Source organism: Orcinus orca, chromosome 3 (genome assembly GCF_937001465.1).
Source record: "Orcinus orca chromosome 3, mOrcOrc1.1, whole genome shotgun sequence".
NCBI lineage: Eukaryota > Metazoa > Chordata > Mammalia > Artiodactyla > Delphinidae > Orcinus > Orcinus orca.
This window is the reverse complement of record NC_064561.1, coordinates 132,016,955-132,043,685: the sequence shown is the minus strand read 5'-3', so window position 1 is coordinate 132,043,685 and position 26,731 is coordinate 132,016,955. Positions and strand designations below refer to the sequence as shown.

Here is a 26,731-nt window from a genome sequence, read left to right as displayed (position 1 = left end):
GTTTGCTTTGCTTTGTTTTGTTTTTGCCTTCTAGTCATAAGATGTATTAGGGATTGGATTGAGAGGGGGCAGCCCCCAGTCCTGAAGGCCATGCAGCTTCTCTTTCAATTCCTTGTCTTTGGCTGCCTTAAAAGCACTAAAGAGAAGGCAAATGTTTATAAACTGGGCCAAAAAATAGAGAAACCAGAAGCCAAGAGGGATTAACCTCTGAAACATGGGAAGTTGATTACATTAAAAAATACTTGGAGGGGCTTGTTTATGAGTTATGTATCTTTGTGTGATCCTTCTTCCTGCTTTGTGGCTCGTGGATGAGGCTGAATCGCCTTCTGAAACCTGATAACCTAATAACCTAGTTTGACTCTGTCTGACTTCTGTGGGCAAAGCCTGTAGATTTATCGCATTGCCTTATTTATTCATTTGTGTACCACATATTTATTGAGTACCTTTTATGTGACCAGGTCTATGATTATCACCTGGGAAACAAAGATATATATGACATGGTCCTTTTGTTCAAGTAGCTCAATCTAGTGGGGTTAGACAGTGATGCTGACAGATAATTACGGTAATGTGTAATAACCAGTAGGAGATCTACCAACATCAGCACAGGAGGAGGGAGAGGAAGAATATCTGTTGAGGTCGTTTGGTGTATGTTGTCTCATTTAATGGTATATGTAATACCTGTTATACAGATGAAAAAATTGAGGCTTAGAGAAGTTAATTAATTGTCCCCAAATTTACCAGTAGTACATGGTAAATCCAGATAAAGATGTAACTGCACTGCCCTACCTCCAAAGGAAATACAGCTCCAACAACATTCTAATTATTAAAAATAATATTTGTAAAGTAAGATTTTAGTCACTTAATTTTTATCACACAGCAGCCTCCTGGCAATTCAAAGGTATTTGTGGAACATTGAGCACTGATAATCTTGATCTCTGCTATAGAAATGCCACCTGCTGTCTGAGGGAAGAGAGTGAAAAACAGACGTAGGTTTTACTTTGTTTTAAAATGCCACCTGCTGATTCTCTTTCCCATTAGTGGAAATTGTATATGTATTCTCCTGTAATTTCCCCATCAGTAAAGTATCACAGTTTATAATGGTGTTTGAGTGGGCTTGTGCTTTTGAAATTGAGGTTTCACTTATGGTGTAGCTCTGAATAGCTGCTATCTTACAGGCCTTTTGAATAAATAACACTACACTGCACCCGTGCTTATTTTGCTGAGATTTCTCTCTACGTATTATGAAATCCTGCGCATTCACATGAGTGTATTTATTATGCACTCATCTCAAAATCCTTGCTGATCTTGTAGTAGAGCATATAGTTCATTTCATAGAAGGGACAAAAGTTCTTGCATCTTACATGGCAGTACAGTGTGAATGTCAGGAAAGAGCTGTTGGGATTTTAGAGCTGAATTGCTTACAGGCTTCTTCTTCACGTTTTAAAACGACAATAATTTCTCTTGAATGTGCTAATACTAACTACAAATATGCTAATGCTAACTACATTTTTAGAGAGATGTTTGATGAGACTTAAATACATATTTAAGTATTTAAGACTCTGTGAAGATCATGGTATTTAGAGAACTAAGACTGCTTTGCTATGCTTAAAACAATTGTATGAGAATAAAATATGAACAATCTACAACATGCAAAAGGCATAAACATTGCATCCAGAATTCTCTAAACCACAAAAATCCTTCACTGGCCATGTCTTAGCTCTCAGTGGTGCAGTATGTGAGCTGCTTTTGAGAAATGGCTGCTCCTTACTAAGGATGGAGTAAAAAAAGTCTTTCCTTCAGGTGCTCTTTTTTAAATATTGAAGAAGGTGTTTTTCACGGCCACTAATCCAGATTCGTACTGACACAGGGTTTACCACTTTAATTTACTCACTCTAGAAAAAGTCCAGGCAGCTAGATGTGCTTTGTTTTGTTTTGTTTTTGACACGGTTTATGAAGATACAGTTTACATACATATGTATGTATCCTTGTATGTAAAAGATACGGTTTATGAAGATACAGTTTACATACATATGTATGTATCCTTGTATGTAAAGGATATTACATATCCTTTATAAGTGAGCAGTTCTGTGAATTTTGACAAATTATCACCACAATTAGGTTATAGAAAGTTTTAGAAACTTAAGAAACTTAGAAACCTTAGAAAGTTTTAGGTACTTTTTGATTGTTTGATAATGCTAATAAAGGATTAGAATAAGATGTTTTGTTTTGCTCTCCCTTGTCCACCCCCTGCCTTTTAAAAATTAGCTCCATATTTTATTATGTTTTGCCTAGTTGTGCCCCAGTGTCCTTTTCCTATTCCAGGATGCCAGCCAGGATACGGTGTTACATTGTGTCATCCTTTTAAAAAATCATTTTGATGAGGAAGATGGTTAACACATAGTTTGATTCCATGGTTGGTAATGTCAAGTAGGTACCAGGAAAAGGCATCAGAATGAGATACTCGAAAGAGAAGCTTAAACTACCTAAATTGCGTGGTCCAGTCTTGCTGTATAATAGCCCCTTTGATGCTACATAGGTGAAGAAGTTTTAAGAAACCAGATAAACAAATTCTACTAGCAGGAAATGGTTATAAATAATTTGGGGTTGTTTATTGGGGAAGGAAACAGAGCCATGAGGTGGAAGACTTGGAAGCCGTGTAATTTAAGACATTGCTTATGGTTGTTGGAAAATATAGAGATCCAGAAGGAAGCATGGAGTTTTTCAGCGCAAGTGAAGACAGACCAACACATGCATTTTACAAAAGATAAAGTCAAGATACTTCATTTGCTTTGTAAAATAAGTTATCATGTCTCTTCATGATTTTCATTATATTTTAATTTCAGTCGAATGTATATAGCTTTGAGAAGAAAATTTTAAACTTATGCCTAAGACAAAGAATGGAGAAAATATGAACAGCTGTTAAAAAAAAGCACCCCAAATTCTAGTGCTCAGATATAACCACTATGAAAAATATGGGGTTATCCTTCCACGTGTTTTTTTCTGGGCATATATGTGCACACACATGTGCATGTACACACCACAAAACTCATATTTTATTGAACCTCCTGTTTGATGAGTTTTCTTTTTCCCTTAAAGAGGTTCTTTTAAACACCCACGTTTACAATGGTAAGATTTCCAGAAATTTTGAAAAATATTTGTAATGTACAAGAAGGTATGGGTGGGGGGTTGTTTGTAAAGTTGTGGGGAAGCATTCAGAATCATGCTGTGAAAGCTGCCCTGCTAATGCACAGCTTCACCTAACTGTGGGAGTGTCCACACCGGCTCACTGGTGTGCAGAGTGGGAGTGAGGCCATGGACACCTGTGATGTCACCTTGGATGGTCTCACATTTTAGGTTCTGTTTTTTTCCCCCTATATTCAGATCTCTTTTGAAATGTTCCCTTTAAAAATATTCCTGCTAACTCAGATTCCAATTAACATCTCCCCACAGGCTTAAATGTTAAACCTCAAGATCTAAACTTTATCCCTTATGTGTGTGAGCAGGCTTGCCAGATGGCAGGCCAATTAATATATTTTTGCAAGGTGTAGAAATATTTTTTCTCCATAGGGGAACAATGAATCCATCTGCTCCACATTTTCCTTTCCCCTCTGTCCTTTGGGGAAAATCATCATTTAATTTTCAGAACTAAATTGTGCAACTCTCTAAGTGACACTTTTCTTTTTAAGGGAGGTGGTTTTAGAAATGGAAACTTTTTCTTACTCAAAGGATGTAAAAACCCTATGTCATGGATTAAAATATCTGGACATCTAAGTTTCATCCAGGGTCCTTTGTTTTAAGTTGGACATTACAGAATCATATTTTAAGAAACTGATTCATAGAAGCCTTAACTTGGAAGAGGCTTCAGAAACATCTAGTCCACCCCCCTCATTGTAAGATGAGGAAGTTGATGCTTAGGTACCAAAGTTTCGAGCTAGTAAGCAACTTGGAACCTGGTCTCCAGGTTCCAAATTAGGACAACGGTGTTAGAAACAGAATCTTTCATTTCTCAAGGGGAATAAAAGGAGGGAGAACCTTGAATAAGGTTCAACCAGGAGAAGAAGCACACTCATATTTATTGCCTGTTTCCTCTTGATTTGACCTGGGTGCATCACCCCTATACTCAGTGGCAATTGATATCAACAGGTAATTAACTATTTAGAGCTGTGTGTTGCCTCCAACTCAAAGTTCCTGAAGTACCAAGTACCATGTCCTTTTTTTAAGCACTTATAATAAAGTGTGCTGTCTGGGCATGGAATGAATGAATTACTGAATATGTGAATATCAGTGAGGTTATTTTACAAAATCCTCTCAGGACGGTTTGGAATTCTAGGAGTGTGACTACCTTATAGCTTTGCCATAATCTGACACATTATAATACAGAATTTGCTTCCTTTTCCCTTATGGTTATGAAGGAGTTCAGTACTGAATATTCCAGAAGCTTCTCTTGGGAGGAATGTTTTACCTGTAACTCTGTTTACCAGCATTTTTGCTGTCATAGTCGGGCATAGATTGGTTAATGTTAAATGAAAGAAAGGATTTAGACTTGACTTTTTTTTCTCTTTCCTTCACATTGGCTGTTCTTCCTTATCTGTATTTATCCTAACAGACCCTGTTCCTATAGTAGAAAGAGTTCAGACTTTGGGGCAGGGAGACCTTGGGTGGAATTCTGACTCTGTGACAAACTAGACGTGTGATTTCGGCAGGTAAACTTACCTCTAATACTTGGTTTCCTCATCTTTAAGTAGGAAGAATAGCCAACAGATCTTTTTTTGTGCCTTAAATAAGACAAATTGTAAAACATTTAGAGCGGGGAGAGACAAGATACATTCTATAGGCCAAATCCAGCCTATCACTTGTTTTTATACATAAAGCTTTATTAGAACTCAGCCACCCCAGTTCAGTTAGATATTATCTATGGCTGCTGGTACTACAACAGTATAATCCAGTAGTTGTAACATGAGACTCTGGCCTGCAAAGCCAAAAACGTGTACTGTACTATCTGGCCCTCTACAGAAAATCTTTGCCAAACCGGGGCCTAGGGCAATGCCTCGCAACTATAGGCACTCAATAAATGTTCGTTTCACCTTGTTCCCATGGATTATTTCAAGTGCAGTCTTTTCCTGTAGGCACTCTTTAAAGAAAGGCGGTTCTGGGGTGGCCTTCTCTAGGGATTCTTCTAAAGCCCCTGCCCACCTCTGGAGTATGGCCAAACCTTGAGCCATGACTCAGGCCAGAACATGCTGAGAGAGGCATCTCCATGGCTCCCACGCCCTGATGTGGATATAGCGTGCCTGGACTTGCACTGGGTGTCGTGCATGTTACAGGAAGAGAGTTTTCTCTAATCCGAGTGTAAATAAAGTCATTGCTCTTTAGATTGCAGCATGTCCAATTTAGTTTGAATTATTTCTCCCAATGAATTAGTAGGTGTGTCCAACCTATACTTCTTCAAAAGTTTCCCAACACAGCCCCTCAAACCGTGGAATGGTTTTCATTTCTAAATACACTAAAAATCATAACACATTATAAATGCTGTCTTTAGCAAAGGACCTTCTTGATTCCTACAGCAGGAGTTTTCTGCAGCGACCCTGGGCTGTTTGAAAGAGAAAGTTCTCACAGGAGTGATAAAATTTGGGGCTTATTTTGTTTTGTGTTTTAAGCCAGATGAACTCAGGGTTCTTCCGCAGTTTTGATGAGGTACACCCTGGTGTGTGGTAGAAGACTAAGACGGGGAATAGGCTGGTGGCATGTGCCCAGTGAGGACTTAGCAATCGATGGCTACACCCCACCTCCCACAGGTGGTTGAGAGAAAGATTGAGGGCCTCTAAAAGCTCTTAAGGGCTGTTAGGCTTTCTTGTTATTTTTTATTTAAAAAAATGTATTGAGGGGCTTCCCTGGTGGCGCAGTGGTTGAGAGTCCGCCTGCCGATGCAGGGGACGCGGGTTCATGCCCCGGTCCGGGAAGATCCCACATGCCGCGGAGCGGCTGGGCCCGTGAGCCGTGGCCGCTAAGCCTGCATGTCCGGAGCCTGTGCTCCGCAACGGGATAGGCCACAACAGTGAGAGGCCTGCGTATCGGGAAAAAAAAAAAAAATGTATTGAGGAAATTTTTTCAGAATAGTAAAGGGATTTTTAAAACATTTTAACATTCCCTGTGTCTTTAAAAATAACATTGGGAATAAATTTTAAAAGCATTATCTAAGATTTTGTAAAGTCCTCCTTGACTCTTTGCCTTCCTATTCCAGCACATTTTAGTGTTTCTAGTGCTTCTCTACAGACCCGTTAGCATTTTTCCCAACATGTCATAATTCTGTGTATACTTCTCTGAATTCCCAGCTGATTGTGAATGCCTTGAAGAACAGACTTTGTTCCAGCCTAGTGCCTGGTACATAATAGGCACTTAATAAAGGTTTATTGAATGAAAGCACTCCAGTGAGCATATCTGAGTATACAGCTTTTTCTGTCTTTTGGAGCTATTTCCTTAGGATAAATTCCTACAATAGAGATTTCTAGGCCAAAGAGACGTGAACATGTTTATGAATTTTGATACATAGTGCCAAGTAACTTTTATGTCTACTGGAGGTTCCTTCCAAGTTTGTGACTCTCATATCACATGGTACATTATTGCTAGGTTGGCGGTCTGGTGTTCCATATTTTCTCTAGCAAAAAAAAAAAAAAAAAAAAATGACAGGAGGGTATATCATCGCCAGATTCAGGTCTGGAATGAACATTGCATATGCTTTAGGATGAAAAGCTTCTAAAAGAATCAAAATTCCTTCTGTGGAACTTGGGAATTAGAGGGAGGCGGCAGCAGAGGCGAGGTATAGGGTAAAAGACACTGTTCTAGGAGCAAATAACTCCTGGAGTTTTATTACTGCTCTGAACTTTTACGGTGCTGTCATCAATATTTCAGGAAAGCAATTGGATAATTTTTTTTATTTGTTTTCTCTCCTCAACGCATTTAATGTTCAAATGTGAAACATTATTTATTGCAAACTGCTGTTAATGCACATTCCAAGGTCTACTTTTATCAAGGTTTGAAACTGTCTAATGTATTATGCATTTCCATCTTCAATTGATCTGATTTGTGTGTGAAATAAGATTGAGTCTCCATACTGTGACCTTGGGCAGCACTAGCTTTTTTTGAGTTTGGTAATTTCCCCTCCCTCAGCTAGTACTTGGCGGGCTCATCAATGACCACCGATAAACAGCCATATCTACCCTTTGGTACAAAGTATGCTATTGACGAACACCTGGAATCACCTAAATGCCACCTCATAGATGACATACAAGGTTTGTGGGGACTAGGCTGAATAGAGCAAGGGCATCACTCAATTAGAAATGTCCTGTGTGGAGATTAGGGATTCTCGTGAATACGAAGGTTCAACAGATATTCTAAAGGATTTATGAGTGTTCTGTGTTCCATATTCCATTGCGTGTATATTTTCTTACAGCTCAGCTTCAATCCATGCTCAGAGCTGTGACTTCAGTCTCTGGAAAAAGAGTGAGATAAAAGTCTTAGAAAAACTTCTGTATGATAGATCTGGCTTTCAGCAAATATCCCTCATCTTTCCCAGCAAACTACAGTCTCTGGGCCTTGATCTAGTTAGACATTTGTAGGAGGATCTTTGAGAAGCCAACAATTACATGGTGGCACGTGACCACACTTGGGTCATTTCAAGCCGCAGCTGTAAAGGACTCTACGAGCAATGAAGTTACGGGATCTTGTTTCTAGTCACATTTCTGCCACCAACAAGCTGTGTGATGTTAGCAAGATTTCCTGGGCCCTCTACTGCTTACCTGTTTTTAAAATCCTGGATTCCGTTGGCAGTATGGTGAAGCCTTTGAACCACTTTTCTGAATAATGTTTTTAAGTGCATAAAATAAAATGTATAGAATTATAAAGGAAGCCAGTTATATTGAAGTCATCATGAAAACATTAGAAATTGGGGATTTTTATCATTCTTTACTAGCACATCAGATATCAAGATCTAGAGGTGGGTCTACTAACTACCATAATTTTGAAGTGGTAATGAGTATAAATGATTTTTTAATGTATCTGCAGCAACTGTACCACGATATGAAAACATATGTGATTTCTATTGACAACAAAATCAAAAGGAACGCTAATGCTGTGAATGTACACGAAGGAAATGATACATTTCAGTTTGTGGTTAGTGAAAAACCACAAAACAGTCCAAGTTTGTAGACCCATTAAATTCTATTCATAGATCTCTTAGATGTCCATGGATTCTGTGGAGGTCAGGAATAGCTAGATCCAGAAGCTCACTGCCATCCCTGGCAGCTTAGACTCTAGTAGTACAGAGAAAGGCTGACCCAGATGGCCTCTTGAGTTTATCAGAACACTGATTTGGGGCGCTGGCATAATTAAGGGGATGTTATGCCAGAAAAGTAACCTTTGATTCACCTAGTAATTACCTGATAAGTAAACAGTGAGAAATTCCCTGTGTTTCATATGTTGCTTTTATTTAGCACGTAGCTAGGAAGCTCAGGAAACAATAACATGGGAGTGGTAGAAACAGTTGTCACCCTGGTCGTTTCCCTTTGGAGGGACCCAAAAACCAGGGCTTGTGGGAATGCGACTGTATCCCTGTTCTATGTGTATTAAGCTGTGTCCTTTACTTACATTAGAGGAACCTGTATCTTCCAGCATCTTGCCATCAGAGCATCGCCATCCCTTTGTCATAACCACACGTCTTCCCCTAATTAAGTAGGGCATGAACACACAGAAATCGTGTGCTGCGCCTACCTACTTACCAGACTGGAATTGTATTGCCCAGCTGGAAAGTAAGATCTTTGAAATAAAAAGAAGTTAAGGAATAGTAGTGATAAAACACTTCTCATTTACTTGTCTTGAAGTTGTTTTCTTTCCTAGACTTTCTAAGGGTTTTAATCATGAAGGTCTAAGTATGTTCTACATAAGAGGAGTGGCAAGCAAAATTCATCCTGATTCTTTCAGAAAATGGAAGTCATTTCTTCTCATTACCTACTTACCCCCTTCAACTTTGCATTTTGGAGAGAAAATTATTTTTGCAGGGGGGAAGAGAACTATAAATGCTTTTACATGTCACACCACTTGCCTAATTCAGCATCATTTCACAATATTGGTTGCAAATGGAAAGGGAGATTCTTTTTGGCTTTGCAGTTGCATTATAAATGCCTCTGCATTAATCTGGATTCAAACTCTTAGGCTAGTAGACCTAGGAGTGGAGCAAAGTGTTGTGATTTGATTTGTCCATTTACTTGTGTGAAAGGTAATTCATGTGACCATAAAAATGCTTTTTAAATGTGGACTCATTTTCAGGTTAAAAGATCCTCTACCAAATTAGATAGGAAGCTTGAGGCATAGGCAGTAAGAAATTTTCCTCCTGCAGGTGTTGCTGTGGATCAATATCTTTTATTGACTTCTAGGGTTTGCATGCAATTTTCTATCATGGTCGTTTATGCTAATCAGCATGAAACAGAATAATTGTAAATCATAGCCCCTTAGGCACATTTTTCCCTCCTGTAATACTTGAGACCACAGAATTATGTTCAAAAGAGATGAGAAAAACAATCCATCATTTTTCAGTGACTCGCGGAGTTGACACAGATGTGGATGGTAAGGGCTCCTTCCCTCCTTATCTTTGGACTTCACCTTATATTTGAATTCTGTATGCGAATGCAAATGAACTCCCTGTGAAAAGAAATTGGGTTTAAATTAGCCAGTTACCTTTATTTGTGAAAATGCAAATAGATCATGTTAAATATGAAAAGTAGAATAACTATAATATATCCTATTTTAATGTTGGTACATAAGATTATTAAAAGTTATCTTCATCAGGAAGGAATGTTTACATAATTATTGTAAATTATCAGAGTTATTGCCCGAAGAAGTGTAAGGATATTTATCTACATATTTAATGATATAATTCAGATAATTAGTATAGAATATAGCAGTTTTTTACTTTAATGTTGTACTAAGATAGATGGTTTGACTACTGTTCACATTTCTTTGTAGTACAGAACTCATTGAAATGTATAGTTATTAACAAAAACAAAGTAAAATATATCTTTCTTGACCAGTAGCTCATACATGTATGCTTTATTCTCATCAGAATCCCAACTGTGCCATGGAAGCATAGTTAACTCTGGCTGTATGCATATCCCTGTACACACCCACAGATGAATGCATATGTGTTGTGTACATCACGGGGTCTGTATGGGCTAATGGTATAACTCCAAAAGGAAACCCTATTTAGTAATGGGCTCTTAGATATGGTGCCTGAATGCATAGTTGCCTCTACCCATAGACCTGCGTGAAAGATGAGGGAACCTCTTTCTATTTTTCTTTAGATCATTCCAAATAAAAACTTGACCTATCAGCATGGAAAGTAGAAGCTCTACACTCCCTAAGAATGATAAGCCTTTTCTGCATGGGAGTTTTTGGGCCAAAGAAGGTTTATGGATTGTCAGTGAATAGAGAGTTGGATGAAGGAGTTGTTTGACTCCCAGTTTGTTTTAAGCACTTCAGGTATGAAACATCCTTACTTCATGGAAGCCACCCCTTAGTGTCAGATCTATTGTCGTGGTGACTTCTGAGTTTAAGATGTGCTGAAAGCAGGGGAGGTTTCACTTGGGAGATGAGGCTTGGACTGTGGAGCTGGGTGCAGTCTGCTCTTCATCGTCTGCATCTCTTTGTTCATGAATTCAGTAAATAATAGCTGAGCACCTTCTTTATGTCAGGCATTGTGCTGGGGAGGCAATGGTGAAGGAGGCAGGTGTTTCCAGCCCTCTTGAAAGCTTGCAGTTTCATGGGGAATGCAGTGGGGTGGGTAGAGGGAGAGGAAGACACAAAGGATGAAAAAGAATTTACAACCCTGTGTGTGATTATATATCTGTGCTTACCCACTCTTAGCCATGTTGTGGTGGTGGGAATACAAAGAGTTTTGAGAGCATCTCAGGGACATGTAACAGAGAGTGGGCTTTCAGGAAAGTTAAGCAGTTTGGTTAGTTAGTGAAAGATGGAAGAGAATATTCCATGCAAAGAGACCTTGGAGCGAGAGTTGAAAAATTTGATGAGAGTGATAATTAGAAGCCTGCAATTTACCCTGTGAGCAAGAGGAACCAACCACTGAAGGGTTTTACACAGAGCAGTGATAAGATCACCTTTGCCCATTGGGAAGATTTCTGGCAGTGGAGGATGAGTTGGAATTGGACAAGGAGGTGGCTGGGAGTTCAGTTAGAGCATGCTTCAGCAAGCTTCCAGGTCAGAGATGGTGATGATACCATGACCAGGTTGGGGGCTGTGAGGGTGAAGGGAGATGAAACCCACAGGACCAGATAACCAGTTGAGTGATTAGAGTGAGGAAGGCCAAAGGGTTTGTGCCTTTATTTCTGCTTTAGGCTGTTGGGTAATGGTACCAATCCCTGAAATTGGAGACACAGGAAGCAGGGCAGGTTGGGTAATGATGATCATTTCAGTTGGGGACTCACTGAATTGGAGCTTCTGTAGACAGCCACGTGGAGATGTGCAGCTGACTGTTGGATACAAGAGTCTGGAACTAGGAAGGAGTTCCAGGTTGGGATTGAGAGTCATCCACAGAAAGATTAATGGCAAGCGCCAAAGTTACTTAGTGTTGAGTATTTCTCTTCCGGGAGTCTCAAGTATTTAGAGCTGCCTAGACCCAGGGACTGAATCTAATCTTTTGGGCCCTGTCTTTTCCCAAGCAAAATGGAGATGATTCGTAGATGGTTTAGGTAGTGTTTTCTATGCAGGACAAGCCACAGAACCATGTATTTATCTTTTCCATAGACATGTGTGTTTTCTTTTACTTTGGAATAGTGTTTGAGATCTAAGTTTCTTTGGTCATAGGAGAGGCCATAACTACTGAAGTTTCATGGTAATTCTGGAATTTTCCTTATAGTTAAAAGTATAGGGGACTTCTCTGGTGGCACAGTGGTCAAGAATCCACCTGCCAATGCAGGGGACATGGGTTCAAGCCCTGGTCCAGGAAGATCCCATATGCTGCAGAGCAACTAAGACCGTGAGCCACAACTACTAAGCCCACGTGCCACAACTACTGCATCCCGCATACCTAGAGCCCGTGTTCTGCACCAAAGAGAAGCCACTGTAATGAGAAGCCCGTTCACCTCAACAAAGAGTAGCCCCTACCTGCCACAACCAGAGGAAGCCTGCATGCAGCAACGAAGACCCAATGCAGCCAAAAATAAATAAATAAATAAATTTATTTTTTAAAAAGTATATTGGAGACCATCTATGTTGTCACAAATGGCAAGATTTCATTCTTTTTTATGGTGCATATATATATATATATATATGTAATCACATCTTTATTATCTATTGATGGGCACTGAGGTTGGGTCGCTTCCATATTTTTTATTTTCATCGAAGTATAGTTGATTTACAATGTTAGTTTCAGGTGTGCAGCACACTGATTCAGATATATATATATATATATATCCTTTTTTAGATTGTTTTCTTAAAGGTATAGTTCCCTGTGCTGTATACAGTCCATATCTTGACTATTGTAAATAATGCTGCAATGAGCATAGAAATGCTATATTTTTTCGAATTACTGTTTTTGTTTTCTTTGGATAAATAGCCAGGAGTGGAATTGCTGGATCATATGATAGTTCTTTTAAAAAATTTTTGAAGAATCTCCATACTCTTTTCCATAGTGGTTGCACCAATTTACATCCTACCAACAGTGCACAAGCGTTCCATTTTCTCCACATCCTCTCCAACTCTTATTTGTTGTCTTTTTGATGATGGCCATTCTGACAGGTGTAAGGGGGTATCTCACTGTGGTTTTGATTTGCATTTCCCTCATGGTTAGTGACGGTGAGCATCTTTTCATTTGCCTGTTGACCATCTGTATGTCTTCCTTGGAAAAATATCTATTCAGATCCTCTGTCCATTTTTCAATCAAGCTGTTTGTTTTTTTGATGTTCAGTTCTTTCTGTATTTTGGGTATAAACTCCTTATCGGATATATCATTTGCAAATATGTTCTCCCATTCAGTAGGTGGCCTTTTTGTTTTATTGATAGTTTCCTATGCTAAGAAAGACAAATACTGTATGATTTCACTTATGTGTTGAATCTAAAAAGCAAAAGAAATGAACAAAAAAGAAACAGTTATAGATAGCAGAGAACAAACAAGTGGTTGCCAGAGGGGAGGGGACTGGGATGAGGAAAGAAATAGGTGAGGGAGATTAAGAGGTACAAACTTCCCATTGCAAAATAAATGAGTCACGGGTATAAAATACCCAGTGTGGGAAATATCAGTAACAATGTGAGCTCTTTGTGTGTTGACACATCGTAAGTAGACTTATCATGGTGATCAGTTTGAAATGTATAGAAATATCTAATCACTATGTTGTGTAACAGGAACTAACATAGGTCAATTATACTTCAAAAACAAACAGACAAACTCAGAAAAAGAGATGAGATTTGTGGTTACCAGAGGTGGGGAGTAAGGGGAGGGTGAATTGGATGAAGGTAGTCAAAGTGTACTGTACGTAATTCCTGTTATAAGGTAAATAAGTACTAAGGACATAATGTACAACATGATACATGTAATGAACACTGCTGTATGTTATATATGAAAGATGTTAAGAGAGTAAAGCCTAAGAGTTCTCTTCACAAGAAAAAATTTTTTTTTATTTCTTTAATTTTGTATCTATGTGAGATGATGGATGTTCACATGTTCACTTAGCTTATTATGATAATCACTTCATGATGTGTGTAAGTCAAATCTTTATGCTGTACACATTAAGCTTACACAGTGCTGTGTGTCAGTTATATCTCAATAAAACCGGAAGAAAAAAAGTATTTTGAGGAACCTCACCATCCTGTGTATTGTGTCTCTAAGACAAAAGAAATAAGGATGGAAAGAGACAATAGTAGTTGAGTAGAAAATTGAAGTTGCAAAATTCTGTGGCATAATGATAGTGTTTTTTGATTGTTCGGTTTTGCTTTGCTTTTTTGTTCTATTTTTCTTGACAGAAACAAAAAGCATTTTCCATTTAAAAGTGCTCTGTTGGCAGTATGATTTCTAGGTCCACATAGAGGAAGAATGAGGTGGACAGAATGGTGGAAGTTTTAGAAGAAAAGCATGTTTCCTCATATGGGAAAAAGAAAAGTATGTTTGTTCTTTTTTCAATGTAAGTTCCTGGTAGATGGAGACCATCAGTCTCCATGGTACTTGTATCCCATCCTGGTGTCCTCTGCATGGGCAGAGAAGCTGTCAGCTTTCTGGCTGGCCCAGCAGAAAGCACTGGGCATTTCCTGGAAGAGATGGGAGACGAGGGTCATCTCTTGTCACCTCTTTAACCTGATTTATTGCTTTTGAATTTTTTAATAAGGACATATTTTAAGGTCTGTCTGGGGACCGAGAGCTCTGATCATTCATGCAGTGAACTTTGAATAAGTTGGTAAGATTGGCTGGGCCCTATTATCATAATGGATGGTGACTATTTGACATTTATAATGGTATGCTCCATTTGCACTAAAATAAATGAATTTGTATTTAAAAATAATTGGCCAGTGTGGGTTCCTATCAAACCTAAAATAGAGGCTTTTTGCATTCAAAGTTAAAAACTGAAAAACTGCATGCAGACTTAGTGAAGATTTACTGAATATGTTAACTGGTGGAATCCCATTAAACCTGATTGAACCGATCTGTAGCTGGAGAAAGCACAGGAATCACCTTACTCTCCTGTGCTTACAGTCTAAGTTGTTAAATTTTCTGAATACATGAGGATTTTTATTAATTGCATATTATTTGTCAGGCCTATTGACCTTCCTGCCTACTAACCTGTTCCTAGGTCAGGACGGCGGTTCTCCCTGCCGAGGCAGTATTAATTCCAACTTCTTTTGTTAGAGTACTGATTTGTGCAGCTCTTCCAGTTGGAGAATTAGATCACTGGTATCCTTTGCTGCCCCATGATACATGTGGAAATGAGTCAGTGGAAAATTCACTTACTCATTGTGACCTACTTCTGTCGCTTTCATTGAAAGTGTGCTTATTTGTCAAAAGCGATCTGTCCCCCTTCCAGAAACTCTTGCTCCATTGCCACTTTAACCCCTTAGCCTATAGGTTCTTTTATAATATTTACAGTTACCTAAATCTGTCAATTATTCTGTTGTACATGCGGTTCATTTTCGATTCAGCCCTGGAGGCCAGGGATAGAATCTGACTTTGTATAGCTCTCAGTACATCCTGACCCACGATCTCTGCTTTCTAATGAAGATTCTTGGCTTTTGAGGAGAAACTGTAAAATGGTAACTTTTACTAATTTAAGAAAGGAAGGTTTGTTACGCCAGGGTTTACTGTGATCAAACTCCTCACTCTTCCATTTTCAGCAAAACTTTCCTGTTCTCATTTTTATTAGCTTATTCTTAGAGATTATTCATTTATCCAACAAGGTTTAAAATCAAGTGTGCCCTTCTGCCAGGTGTTGTACTAGGGTCACAAAAAGAATAGGATGCTTGCTCCAGGGAGCTTACAATCCCTAGTAGAAGAGCTACATGGAGTCATTTTAGAGTAACCCAGTTTAAACATCATTTTAACTGTGGGGTAGTGTAGAACATTCCACACCAACACCAAAATTAGGATTGCTTCTTACCTGACTTTGTTTCTTTCAGCTTTAGTCTTGTCGTTCCCGTCCAGAGGGTTTACTCACTCCACACTCGTATATGTCAGTATGTGAAATGGGTATTTACGATAGAACATCATGCAGATGGTGAGAGAATTTATTGCGAATAATACAATTCTAAACTGCAGAAAAAGAAAGCAATGTAGTATATATTTTATTAAGCACAGATACAGAAACACACATATGTGTAGCAACGACAAACACCATATAGTAGCTCAGATTTATTGCTGTTTTTTTGTTTTGTTTTGTTTTGTTTTGTTTTGTTTTTGAGGTGTGTGGGCCTCTCACTGCTGTGACCTCTCCCTTTGCGGAGCACAGGCTCCGGACGCGCAGGCTCAGCGGCCATGGCTCACGGGCCCAGCCGCTCTGCGGCATGTGGGATCCTCCCGGACCAGGGCACGAACCCGTGTCCCCTGCATCGGCAGGCAGACTCTCAACCACTGCACCACGTGGGAAGCCCCTATTGCTGTATTTTTATGTCTAGTATTGCACAGACCTCAAAGTATTAGCAGTGATAGACCATATTTACAATTTAAACAAGATAAATTTCAATTCAGCATTATTTAAGATTATCATTGTATGTCTTAAAATAATACCTAAATATTCTTTGCCCTGGTGTAACCATATTTACAGATTCTCAGATTAGGAATGAACAGTCTTAAAGTTAATGTATAGAGGAAGTAAACGGAAACCAGTATTTGATGAGTAGAATTGCATTTTTGAAACCTATCTCATTCTTGGCAGTTAATTAGTTTTTACTGTGAACTCACCCTTAAAAAAAGAAACTCATGCTGACTTGATAGCACTTTTTAAAAAGTGGCAGCTATTAACATTAAAATAACAAAGTGGAACTTTCTCTCTGCTAACTGTTGGAGTTGTGAGCATTACTTTATTTGGGTCTTAATTTCTTTGTGCTTTTTTCAGATTGTTGCAGATACCTCTCCTTTTTGGGGAGAACACATAGAGAAAAAACTCAGGATCAGACTGAGCTAGTTTGCTGTGATACATTGCAACTTAGATGTGGTGTTATATTCTAGAAAATACTCTGTGCTTTTCCACCAAGAAACAGAAGCTTCTGGTCAAAGTCATAAGTGAAGCAACCAATTCTAAAATAAATGAGCGTTGTTTAAGCCAAGTTGTAATGCCGCAGCAAAGATGCGTGGTGCCCTGTGAATTTTGTCATGTTAGAATGATCTAGATTTTACTATGTGATGAACTGATTAACTTTGACTCTACTGTGGGAAGACAGTCTGCCTGCTTTTGTTTTTCCTTACAGTTGTCACCTTTATCTTTGCTTTTGCAGCCATTTTCTGTGATAAGCAAAATAAGTTTGTTTCAAAGGAAAGTATCAGTTTATTGTCAAATAATATGACATTGTGAATCCTCATCTACATATATATTCATCTGGAGATGCATATAAACAATGAAGTCTAAGAAGAGGTTTTTACACTATATTGCCATTCATTATAGGTGTACCCTGTTTATTTGGTTCTCAATCGAAGAGGCCCTTCACGGTAGTTTACTCTTCACACCAGACCGCATTTCCAACCAGAGATGAGAGCATAAGCCTCAGTTGGCCAGTGACTTAAGTATACAGTGCCTTATCTGGCTTCCTGTAATCTCTCATTTAAAACCACTTACCTAAAAGGCTTATATCTTTTGTTGTGGTGTCATCAGAAGCCACACCTGAGAATTTAGAATTGTTCCTTTGAGCTTATTCAGATGTTTTCTGCTAAGCTGCTTTATGTAAGATGTTGAAAGGCAACATATCCTTTCTGGGCCCTGAACTCCTCACCTGACTGAAATGCTCCCTGTCACCGCAGAAGTATGGCGTTTCTGCAACCTTTGGAGAAGGCTCAGGAGAGAAGTGGATGGAGTCCATGCCCAGTGATACTTGTGGGCATTTGGGTGGAGCTGGAGGGTTACGTAACAGTGATGGCAAAACCACAGGTCCCTCTGTTCTCCCCGTGGTGCTGGATTCCGAATTTACATTTTTTCCCTCATCGGTTCTGTGGCCACAAGTTCTGTAGTGAGAACTAGGTGACCTTCCTAAAATCTCAGGCTGTGTAATAACAGATGATTCGTTCCATATCACTAACCCCAATACTGGGAGCTTTATGCTTTCTTAACATGTGACAGTATGATTCTAGTTAGTTTTGCATTGCACCTTCAACTTTGCAGATTTTCTGCAAATTGAATGTGGGACACTTAATATTCCAATGCAATATGGTAACCACCATCGGAATACAAATTCAGTAATTAAAGCTCTAAGAGGAGTGAATATGTTTAACGATAAATGCTGGGAAAAGACGATGTCTATAGAGTTCTTTGTTGTTTTAGAGTAGCTGATTATGTCTGCCACTACAGAAATTGTGTGCTCTGTGTGGATATTCTAAAAGGATAATCTTCATTTATGAGTGTGTTCCTCTAACTCCAGGGGTTGAATTTATAAACAAAAGAAAGGTTCCTCTGAAGGACTGCTAGTTTAGAGGGAACCATTGAGATGACCTGCATTCACTTTCAAACCTCTGCAACTCTAGGGTTCTACGTAGGGCTTTTATTGGCATTTTAAGTTAAGGAGACCTTACTCCTGTGGGCTTTGCTATTTGTCGAGCTGACCAAGGCTGCCAGAGTCTAGCTGTGTCTTCCCCACATCATTAATAACTATTAGAATTGGGCCTGGCCCGGCTTTGATTAGCACCTCTGTGACTCTACAGCCAGCAGCCACTGGATTGTAATTAAAGGGGCGCAAACAATTCCTGTCATCAGCAAACTGTATGGTCAACATTCCATGCTTTGTTTCTGTTTTCATGTTTTAAATCAGGTTCTGAAGAGGGCTGAGCTTTTGCTAAAATAATAAAATGGCATTTATTGATGGTTTCCTGAGAGAGACAGTTAGCTGATACTTTGGGTTGCTGTGGCTTAGGACTGGCTGCTACATCCCAGCCAAAGGGGGTCTGGTGCATTGTTTTTTCTACTCTGACTGTTTTTTGTTTTTAATCACTTTATTGAGGTAGAGTTGACATACAATAGGCTGTACATATTCGATGTATACAACTTGGTGAGTTTGGAGCTAAGTATACACGGATGAAACCGTCACCACAGTCAATGCCACCACATTGCTTGATGTGGCCTTTCTGATATGGTCAAGTGACGTGGAAACCAGCAATGGCTTCCTACTCATCTGCGTTACTTCTAGTAGAAGCCCACGTGAAATGAGGAGGCCTGTTCTGAGCTGGGATGTGGGTACTCGGGATGCCTATACTGTAGTGGGTAAGAACATCTCTAACTGGCACTGGCAAAGCAAGCATGGCTCCTGTTCTTAACTCTATCACCATGTACCTCTTGGAGCCCTGCCTTGGAAAGGAATGGACACAGGTCCTAGCCATTCACACCTGTGAATGTGCCTTCACCCATTCCCCACCTGGTCTCAGGGAAACTCACCCCCGTCTTCTAGGTTCAGGCAGCTCCTTTCTGCCCATTTCCTGTAGCAGCATCACTCACAGCCTCTGTGTTCTTAGCGGGAAGGGCCTGGGTGAGACTTACCTTCTGGCTCTTCCTAATTTCTGCTTCCATTCCTGAAACCAAAACCTGTTAAAGACCTTCTGAGGCCCAGGAGCCCAGACTCTGAACACAAAGACTTCTTGGAATGGGGGAAGGAAACATACCTTTCATTCTCCTCTAGTAGAAAGAATACTGCACATTAATATCTCAGTAAATTATCCTGTCATGTGGTACTTTGTCATCACTCTCTACCTCTCTCCATTCCTCCTGGGAATCGTGGTGAGCAGTGTTTTTATATTTTATTTTATTTTATTTTATTTTACTTTATTTCATTTTACTTACTTACCATGCTGCGCAGCTTGTGGGATCTTAGTTCCCTGACCAGGGATCGAACCTGGGCCGGGACCCCTGCAGTGGAAGTGCGGCATCCTAACCACTGGACCATCAGGAAATTCCCAGCAGTATTTTTATTTTTATTTAATTTAATTAATTTATTTATTTATTTAATTTTATTTATTTATTTATTTTTGGCTGCCAATGGGTCTTCATTGCTGCGCGCGGGCTTTCTCTAGTTGCTGCGAGCAGGGGCTACTCTTTATTGCGGTGCTCAGGCTTCTCATTGTGGTGGCTTCTCTTGTTGTGGAGCACGGACTCTAGACGCGTGGGCTTCATTAGTTGCAGCACGCGGGCTCAGTAGTTGTGGCTCACGGGCTCTAGAGCGCGGGCTCAGTAGTTGTGGTGCACGGACTTAGTTGCTCCGCGGCATGTGGGATCTTTCCGGACCAGGGCTCGAACCCATGTCCCCTGCATTGGCAGGCGGATTCTTAACCACTGTGCCACCAGGGAAGCCCCCCAGCAGTATTTTTAGAAGGCTTCTGTTTTTCTTTATAACACACACACCTTATTCCAGATTAAGAGGTTGCAAGATTCATAGTTAATTTTTTTTGTAAACTAAAGGACAAGCGTACACACATTTTCCCATATTCCGGCCACTGAGAAGTAATCATTGTTGTTGTTTATGTACATTTCCTTCCAGTCCAGTTTCTTTGCATTCTGTGTATTTTCAAGCATGTTTGATATCAAGCTTTGGACTCTATGCTTTTCACCATTGTAAGTAAGCATTTTGGGAAAAATATCCCATCTTGTGATTGTAGCGTAGCTTATGTAACTACTTCATTCAGGGTTTTTAGGAGAGCAAGACTGATCATTTATTTGTTCTACATCGTCCTTTGTTCTCTGCCGTCTCAGATAAAGGTAAAAAAAAAGGGATGTGTGTACGGGGCGGGGGAGGGGTGGCGGTCCATTGGCTTGATTAGAAACAAAAAAGCTTCCACTGAGAGGAGGCAGTTAATTTTAGGTGGTGGTTAGTGATCTTAAGACAAGACAGAAGTGGGTGGGCGAGCGGAGAGCCTTTGTTGCAGGTTCAAGCTCTGCGGTTCTCAGGCAAAAAGACAGTTTTCTGTCAGCCTCAGTCCTTGGGCCTCTTTGGGCCACCTTTTTCTTCCCTCAGTTCTGGACTTTTTGTCGTTCGATGTCAGGCTAGTGTGACCCAGGCAGAAGTAGGTCCTTATTGTGGGATAGATCTTTTAAAATACATATTTCATTGAGTACATAAAAAGCATTTGGAGGACAGAATGACCCAAAAATGAACTGTCCTAAGAAAAGCGGCCAACCCTATTTCTATTCCTGAGTCTTACCAATTTTTAAAAAACATTTTTAAAAGAGTAGGGAAGTAGTTCTCTTCATCTCCATACAAATTGATTAACTCTTTCACGTAGTTGAGTTAGAGGTTAATCTTGTTGAGGTAAAAATCATGTTACAGGAAGAGGGGAAAAAACGAATCAAAGTTCTGATTCTTCCTTCTTTCTGAAAGGAAGTTTTAACAGTTGAAAAATGACTAATCTCTGAAGCAAGGCTGTGATGATGAGGGCCAGGACGATTTGGGAGATAGAGTCATTTATAAGTAATATACCATTAATTCTTCCTAACTTTGGGGCCAGACTCATTACCAGTATTTTTTTTTTCCCGTCTAGGACACAAATATTAATTATTGGTTCTGCTGGTATTTACTGTAATAAAATAATCTAAATTTTTTAAATAAATGAATTATATGTTTTAGTTTAACAATGTATTATGGACACATTACATAATCTTCCTGGGACCTCCCCTACCCAGTTATTTCCTATTTCCTATTTCTCAAGGATAAAAATATTCCCACATTAATAATCTTTACTCTCTATAGTACTTACTTGAGAAAAATGCCTTCACCTGCCTAGGATAGGAACAATTTGCCTACCTGGATATTGAAAGCTTTGACAGTTGCATTTCTAATTTAGGGGATTATATGTTTATTTCATTTTGGTCTTCACTCTTTTTTATTTTTTTAAACATGACTGCCTAGTTTCTGTCAAACCTCGGGTAGGCCTTTTTTTCCCCCTCTCAAATATACAGTGTCACCTAACTAAACAATGGAGCTATTTAAAAACTTAGGGAAATGTCTCCCTCCCCAGATTTCCTGATTGCAAACTCATAAGCACATCTTCTTTGGGGTCCTGGTAACTGTCCTCCCTCTGCCTGGGGCAGAGACACTCTTTAAAAACTGCTGGGGGGTTTTGGTGGGGTAGTCAAGCTGCACAACAGAAAAACAAGTTGAGTTAAAACAAGAAAACCAAGTTCATGATGGTGTTGTTGGAGGAGGGGAAGGAGGTGACTCTGTCTCGTGAAATGGTTGATCACCAGGTACTAGTCCCCAGTTTGTAGAAAGATGATACGACCTATTGCTTACCACTCATCGGCTGTCTTATACATTATTTTAGAATATTTATGCTTCCAGATGCAAAATGCGTAACTAAAATGTTTGTGTGATTTTTTTTTAAGTAAAATGAAAAACAATTTTCGTCATTTGAAGAACACAGCATCACGGTTTTGATGTACTGTCCTTGAGGCAGATTGGCTAATAGCACAAAGTGTTTTTGCTTTTTACCATATAACTGTGTGAGTTCAGAAACTTTGTGGCCTCCTGTACTGAATAGTCAGTGTAGCTAATATCCGAAGACCCAGGCAGAAAGCACTCTTCGTTATATAAGCAGACCCTACAATTTTATGATTATACTGTGAATGAAAATATGATGTGAGCACAAAGCCAAAGGAATGACTCACTTGGAAGCTACTGACGGATTTTATTTTCATGATGGTTTAGCTGCATTGTTGTTTTCATATGTATTTTGCTCTTTCAGTAGGATTTAGGGTCTGTTTAGAAAAAAGAAAAGCAAAAGTTGCCAGTGGACGAGTTCACACTCATTTCTCTCATAGTGTCGTTTGATTTGTTTTCAGCAAGTTAAGTGTCTTAATTCTAGTCATGATGTGCAGTTTAATTTCATGGGGCGAGTTACTCTGGATCCTTTTCGATATAGAAGTTTTACACAGTAGGGTGCCATCGTTCTATACCTTTGAATTTCTACTTAGAAATGTTTTCGTGTGAAGGTCAGGGATTCCATAACTTTAATAAACAGGAATCCAGGACCACAATGAAGAGGAGCTCTCTGAGTAGCTGCAGGGAATGCAGTATGAGTTGAGGTGGGCTGCCTGATGAATATGGTGAAGGGGCCGAGTGCCTGTGTTGTTCTGGGGCTCAGGGTACTTACTCATTAAGGGCCGGATTCCAGGCTAGGACGAATGAGGTCACCTCTTTGAACACAGGGCTGGCCCTGTGAGAAATAGGTGGCCATGCCCATAAGAGGCAGGCTGGTGATTTGAAGGTGAGTGAAGCCAGCAGTAAACTTTTCCTTAGGAACTGACGCTTTCCTGGCACTCTGCCTTGCCTGAACTCCTGCCATAGTTCTAATGTAATTCACACAATTCAGTGAAACCTCTTTCCACAGACACATTCCCATACATGCTCTCTTAGAGTCTGGGAGGTCTTTGGGAGGCAAGAATGCGGGAAGATACAGTTAGGAGTGTGGGATTAACAGATACACAGTACTATATATAAAATAGATACACAACGAGGACCTATTGTATAGCACAGGGAACTATGGTCAATATCTTAATAACCTATAAGGGAAAAGAATCTGAAAAAGAATATATATATATATATATATATATATATATATCACTTTGCTGTACACCTGAAACTAACAGAGCATTGTAAATCAACTATACTTCAATTTAAAAAAAAAAATGGGGAGAGATACCAGACTAAAAGATTGACATCCTGAAAGAATAAGTACGAGAGAAGAATCTTGGGGTCACAAGTTTATAGAAGTTGTAAATACATAGATTTTATAATGTCGAGTGTGTTGTATTTTGAGATATATCATTTGTAAATACTTCTTTTAAAAAAAAGCTTGTCTCAATACGGTCAATATATAGGTTTTAGATTTTCTGCTGGCCAAATTCACTTCCTAATGCATATTACAGTGTCCTCCTTTTCTCTGAAACCAGTAGAACATACAAAGAGGCTTCACACCACATATCTGATTTCTGTGTTCTCTAAGTCAGATATCTAGATATCAAAAAGCAAAAAAAAAAAAAAAAAAGCCATGTTAAGGGGGATATGATGCAGAGATTTGGATTTATTTTAAAATCTTATTAAGAAACAGTGGACTAAAAGAATCTGACACATGCTTAAACACAAGTCTCTTTCCTACTTGTGTCTGACTAGACCAGCTGGTTGGGGCAGCTGGATAAGGAGGAAGTGCCTGCTTGAAATGGATGATCCAAGTGCTGGGTCATCTGCCTTTGGGTCCTCAAGAATACACTGTGGAGGAAGGAATGTCCAGATCGTGACATCTCACCTGTCTGTCTGTAAGCCTGATAACTGTGTGTACAAGTATATCACAGGATGGAATGCATGCCCCAGTTGGTGACACTGTGGTGTCTGTATACCTGGGTCAGGCTTGCTGCTTCTAGAAAAACCTCACAATCTGAGTGTGAAGCTTGTTAACTTGACCTCCCTCCTGTATCTGACTGCCAGGCTACAGACTCAGAAATCCAATTCGGGTGGTATCCGAAGAGCAGCCCCTTCTCTTAGGCATGGGTCTGTTGTTAGCAAGCTCACTGATTTACGTACAGGGCCAGAATGCTGAGACATTAATTTACAGGGAGGAAAAATAATCAGTATGGGGCTTAGACTCTTCAAAGTTCTTATTCTCTGCCTTATAGACATTTTAACAGAATGGTTAGAAGCACAAGCTCTGAAGGCATGCTGCCTGGGTTTGAATTCCAGTTCTACCACTTACTAGCTGTGCGATCTTAGGTTTCTGAATTTCTCAGGTCTTCAGTTTTCACATCTCTAAGATGTGGATAGAAATAAGTCTTACCTTGGGATTCTCATGCAAATTAAACCCTTGCTTGGCGTGTACTAGAAAACAGTCAGCATTGGCAGTTGTCATTATTGTTGTTCTCGTTATTCACATTTGGGCAGACCTCTCCATGAAGTAGTCAGAAGGTGGCTTAGGGAATATGGTAGCAGAGCAAGACTTGTTAGATGGCTTAAATGATCTACAGCATTGGGCAAAGGTGGACAGGTGCACGTGGTTTTGACAGTTGATCTGAAACTTTGATGTCTGTGTTGGGTGCAATCCCTTGCATGTCCTTCACCTTGAGGATGCCAATTTGAAGCCCTCGGATGAACACTTGAACTTGTGGTTCTGCAGCATTTGTTTTTCTGTGTTTCTGAAGCCAACCAGTTGCCGTTCTTATTGTTACACTCCTTCTATAACTGTGTTAATATTTACATTTACTGTCAAGTCTGCTGCCTTAGAACCAGCCTCTTTAGCTCTTGCATAATTCATTGTATTGATTTTTGAAGTTAATTCTATGGGCAATCTCGTGCTTCTTGTTCCAGGATCCTTGAGGGAAAGCCTTAGTGTAACATTCTAAATAGGAAAACATATGTGCATGAAAGAATGTATGCAAGAAAGAAAGACCAAAATGTTTTCTTCTGACAGCTAATATTTATGAAGCACTTACCGTGCCAAGCACTGTGATAATTTCTTCCCATGCATTATCTCATTTCATCTGTACTTCGCCCTCCAAGGTAGTTCATATTCTTATTCCTATTCTACAGATCAGTAAATTGAGGCTTAAGGGGGGTTGGAATTTGAAGCCAGGTGTACCAATGGCAAGTCCTTGTATTTTGTAACTGTGCTCTCCTAAGAAATAGCCAATCAGTGAAATCTAAAACAGAACTACCTTTTCCCTCGTGGAATGTATAATACATTCACATAAGATGTAGTTAAATGTATTTCTGTGTCTAATGCAGATATTTCTAACTTCGAATGTGCCCTGGTTGTGGGAGCCCACATGACCTCCCTTCCTAAGCCCTATTTGCCACGAGCTGGTGGTGCTGCCTTGGCAGTCATTACTTCATCTTCCCGAGCTAAAATTCTGTGGCTCAGCCCACAAATGGTGAGAGCAAGGAGCATTCATTGCCCAGACTGAATACTGAGCAATTTAAAGACCAGCATCTTCTGGTATCACCCCAGTCCTCCTGTCTTCAGAAACAGAATTGGTTCCTTGTGGCCAATTTCATCGTTGCAAAATGAGAGACTGACTAAGAAAACATCAGTGGATGCAAATGAGGAAGAGAAAAGACATCTGTCAGTTAATTAAGGGAAAACAGTCCTTCGACGTCTTGTTGCTTCTGTGCTTTTCACCCAGGTGGGCTATTCTTCCCTCCTTAGAGGTCTGCTTCCCTTTCATGTTGGACACAAATAGTAGGGGACTAAGTGCTTAAGTATGGGAGGAACACACAGCTCATTTTAATATCCACTTGGCAGTTTTCCTGTTATTTCTCCATTTAGGAAACATTTTCTTCTACTTGTGCCCATTATCCCGGCTTTGACATTCCTGTCATTAGCAGAATGTCATTTTGCAAGATTCTGAGGTGGGCGCAGCTAGCAACAAAACAAACCAGAAAGAGGATGGCTTTTTGCCACGTGACTTTTCCTCACAGAAAAGCACGAAGTGGAGTTCGGATGTGGGTTTTCCACGTGTGTCTGTTTGTCTTCTGACTGTGGAGGCCCGGGAATCAGAGACAGTTCACTTGTGGGCAAAGCATTATGCCAAATTGCTGTGAATGCAAAATGCTTTCGAGTTGGGAGGGCGTTAAATAGTCATGCTGTTCATTCCGGGCTTGACATAAATTTCTGTTGAGTGTCATAAAAGGAGATCCGGTGATTACGGAAGTCAACTCCCTCTCCCCTTTTGTGGGTCAGATTGGAGCGGCCCCAGAATCCTCCGAACCAGAAAGAGGGAGCAGAGCTTTTGATCCGTATGGGTCGTGTTTAGCTTTATAGATAAATTACCCTACTAGAGTAAAACATATCCCCCAAATTAAATGTTTCTAGGTGTCGCAAGTTAAACTGAGATTTAATTTCTGTATGGAGAAGCCCAGAGTGGGTAAAACAATATTATATCAGTTCAGCTGTTACATATATATGTTCAAATAAGATTTGAATATAAGAAAATCTTCCAATCCAGCTTTATAAAGCTGATGACCATTCCTTTACAGCAATAAAGCAGGAGGTACTAGGTACAGGGGAAAG

At 39.7% G+C, this 26,731-nt stretch overlaps 1 protein-coding gene and 1 non-coding gene across 12 annotated transcripts in view; one reads left to right on the top strand and one right to left on the bottom strand.

The window, feature by feature from the left end:
* The window catches only part of MAST4 (microtubule associated serine/threonine kinase family member 4), a 575,337-nt gene that overhangs the window by 425,607 nt on the left and 122,999 nt on the right, over positions 1-26,731 (top strand). The gene's annotated exons all lie outside the window — the stretch shown is intronic.
* Positions 19,555-19,632, bottom strand: TRNAG-UCC (transfer RNA glycine (anticodon UCC)). The gene has a single exon. It is a non-coding gene; the product is annotated as a tRNA-Gly (tRNA).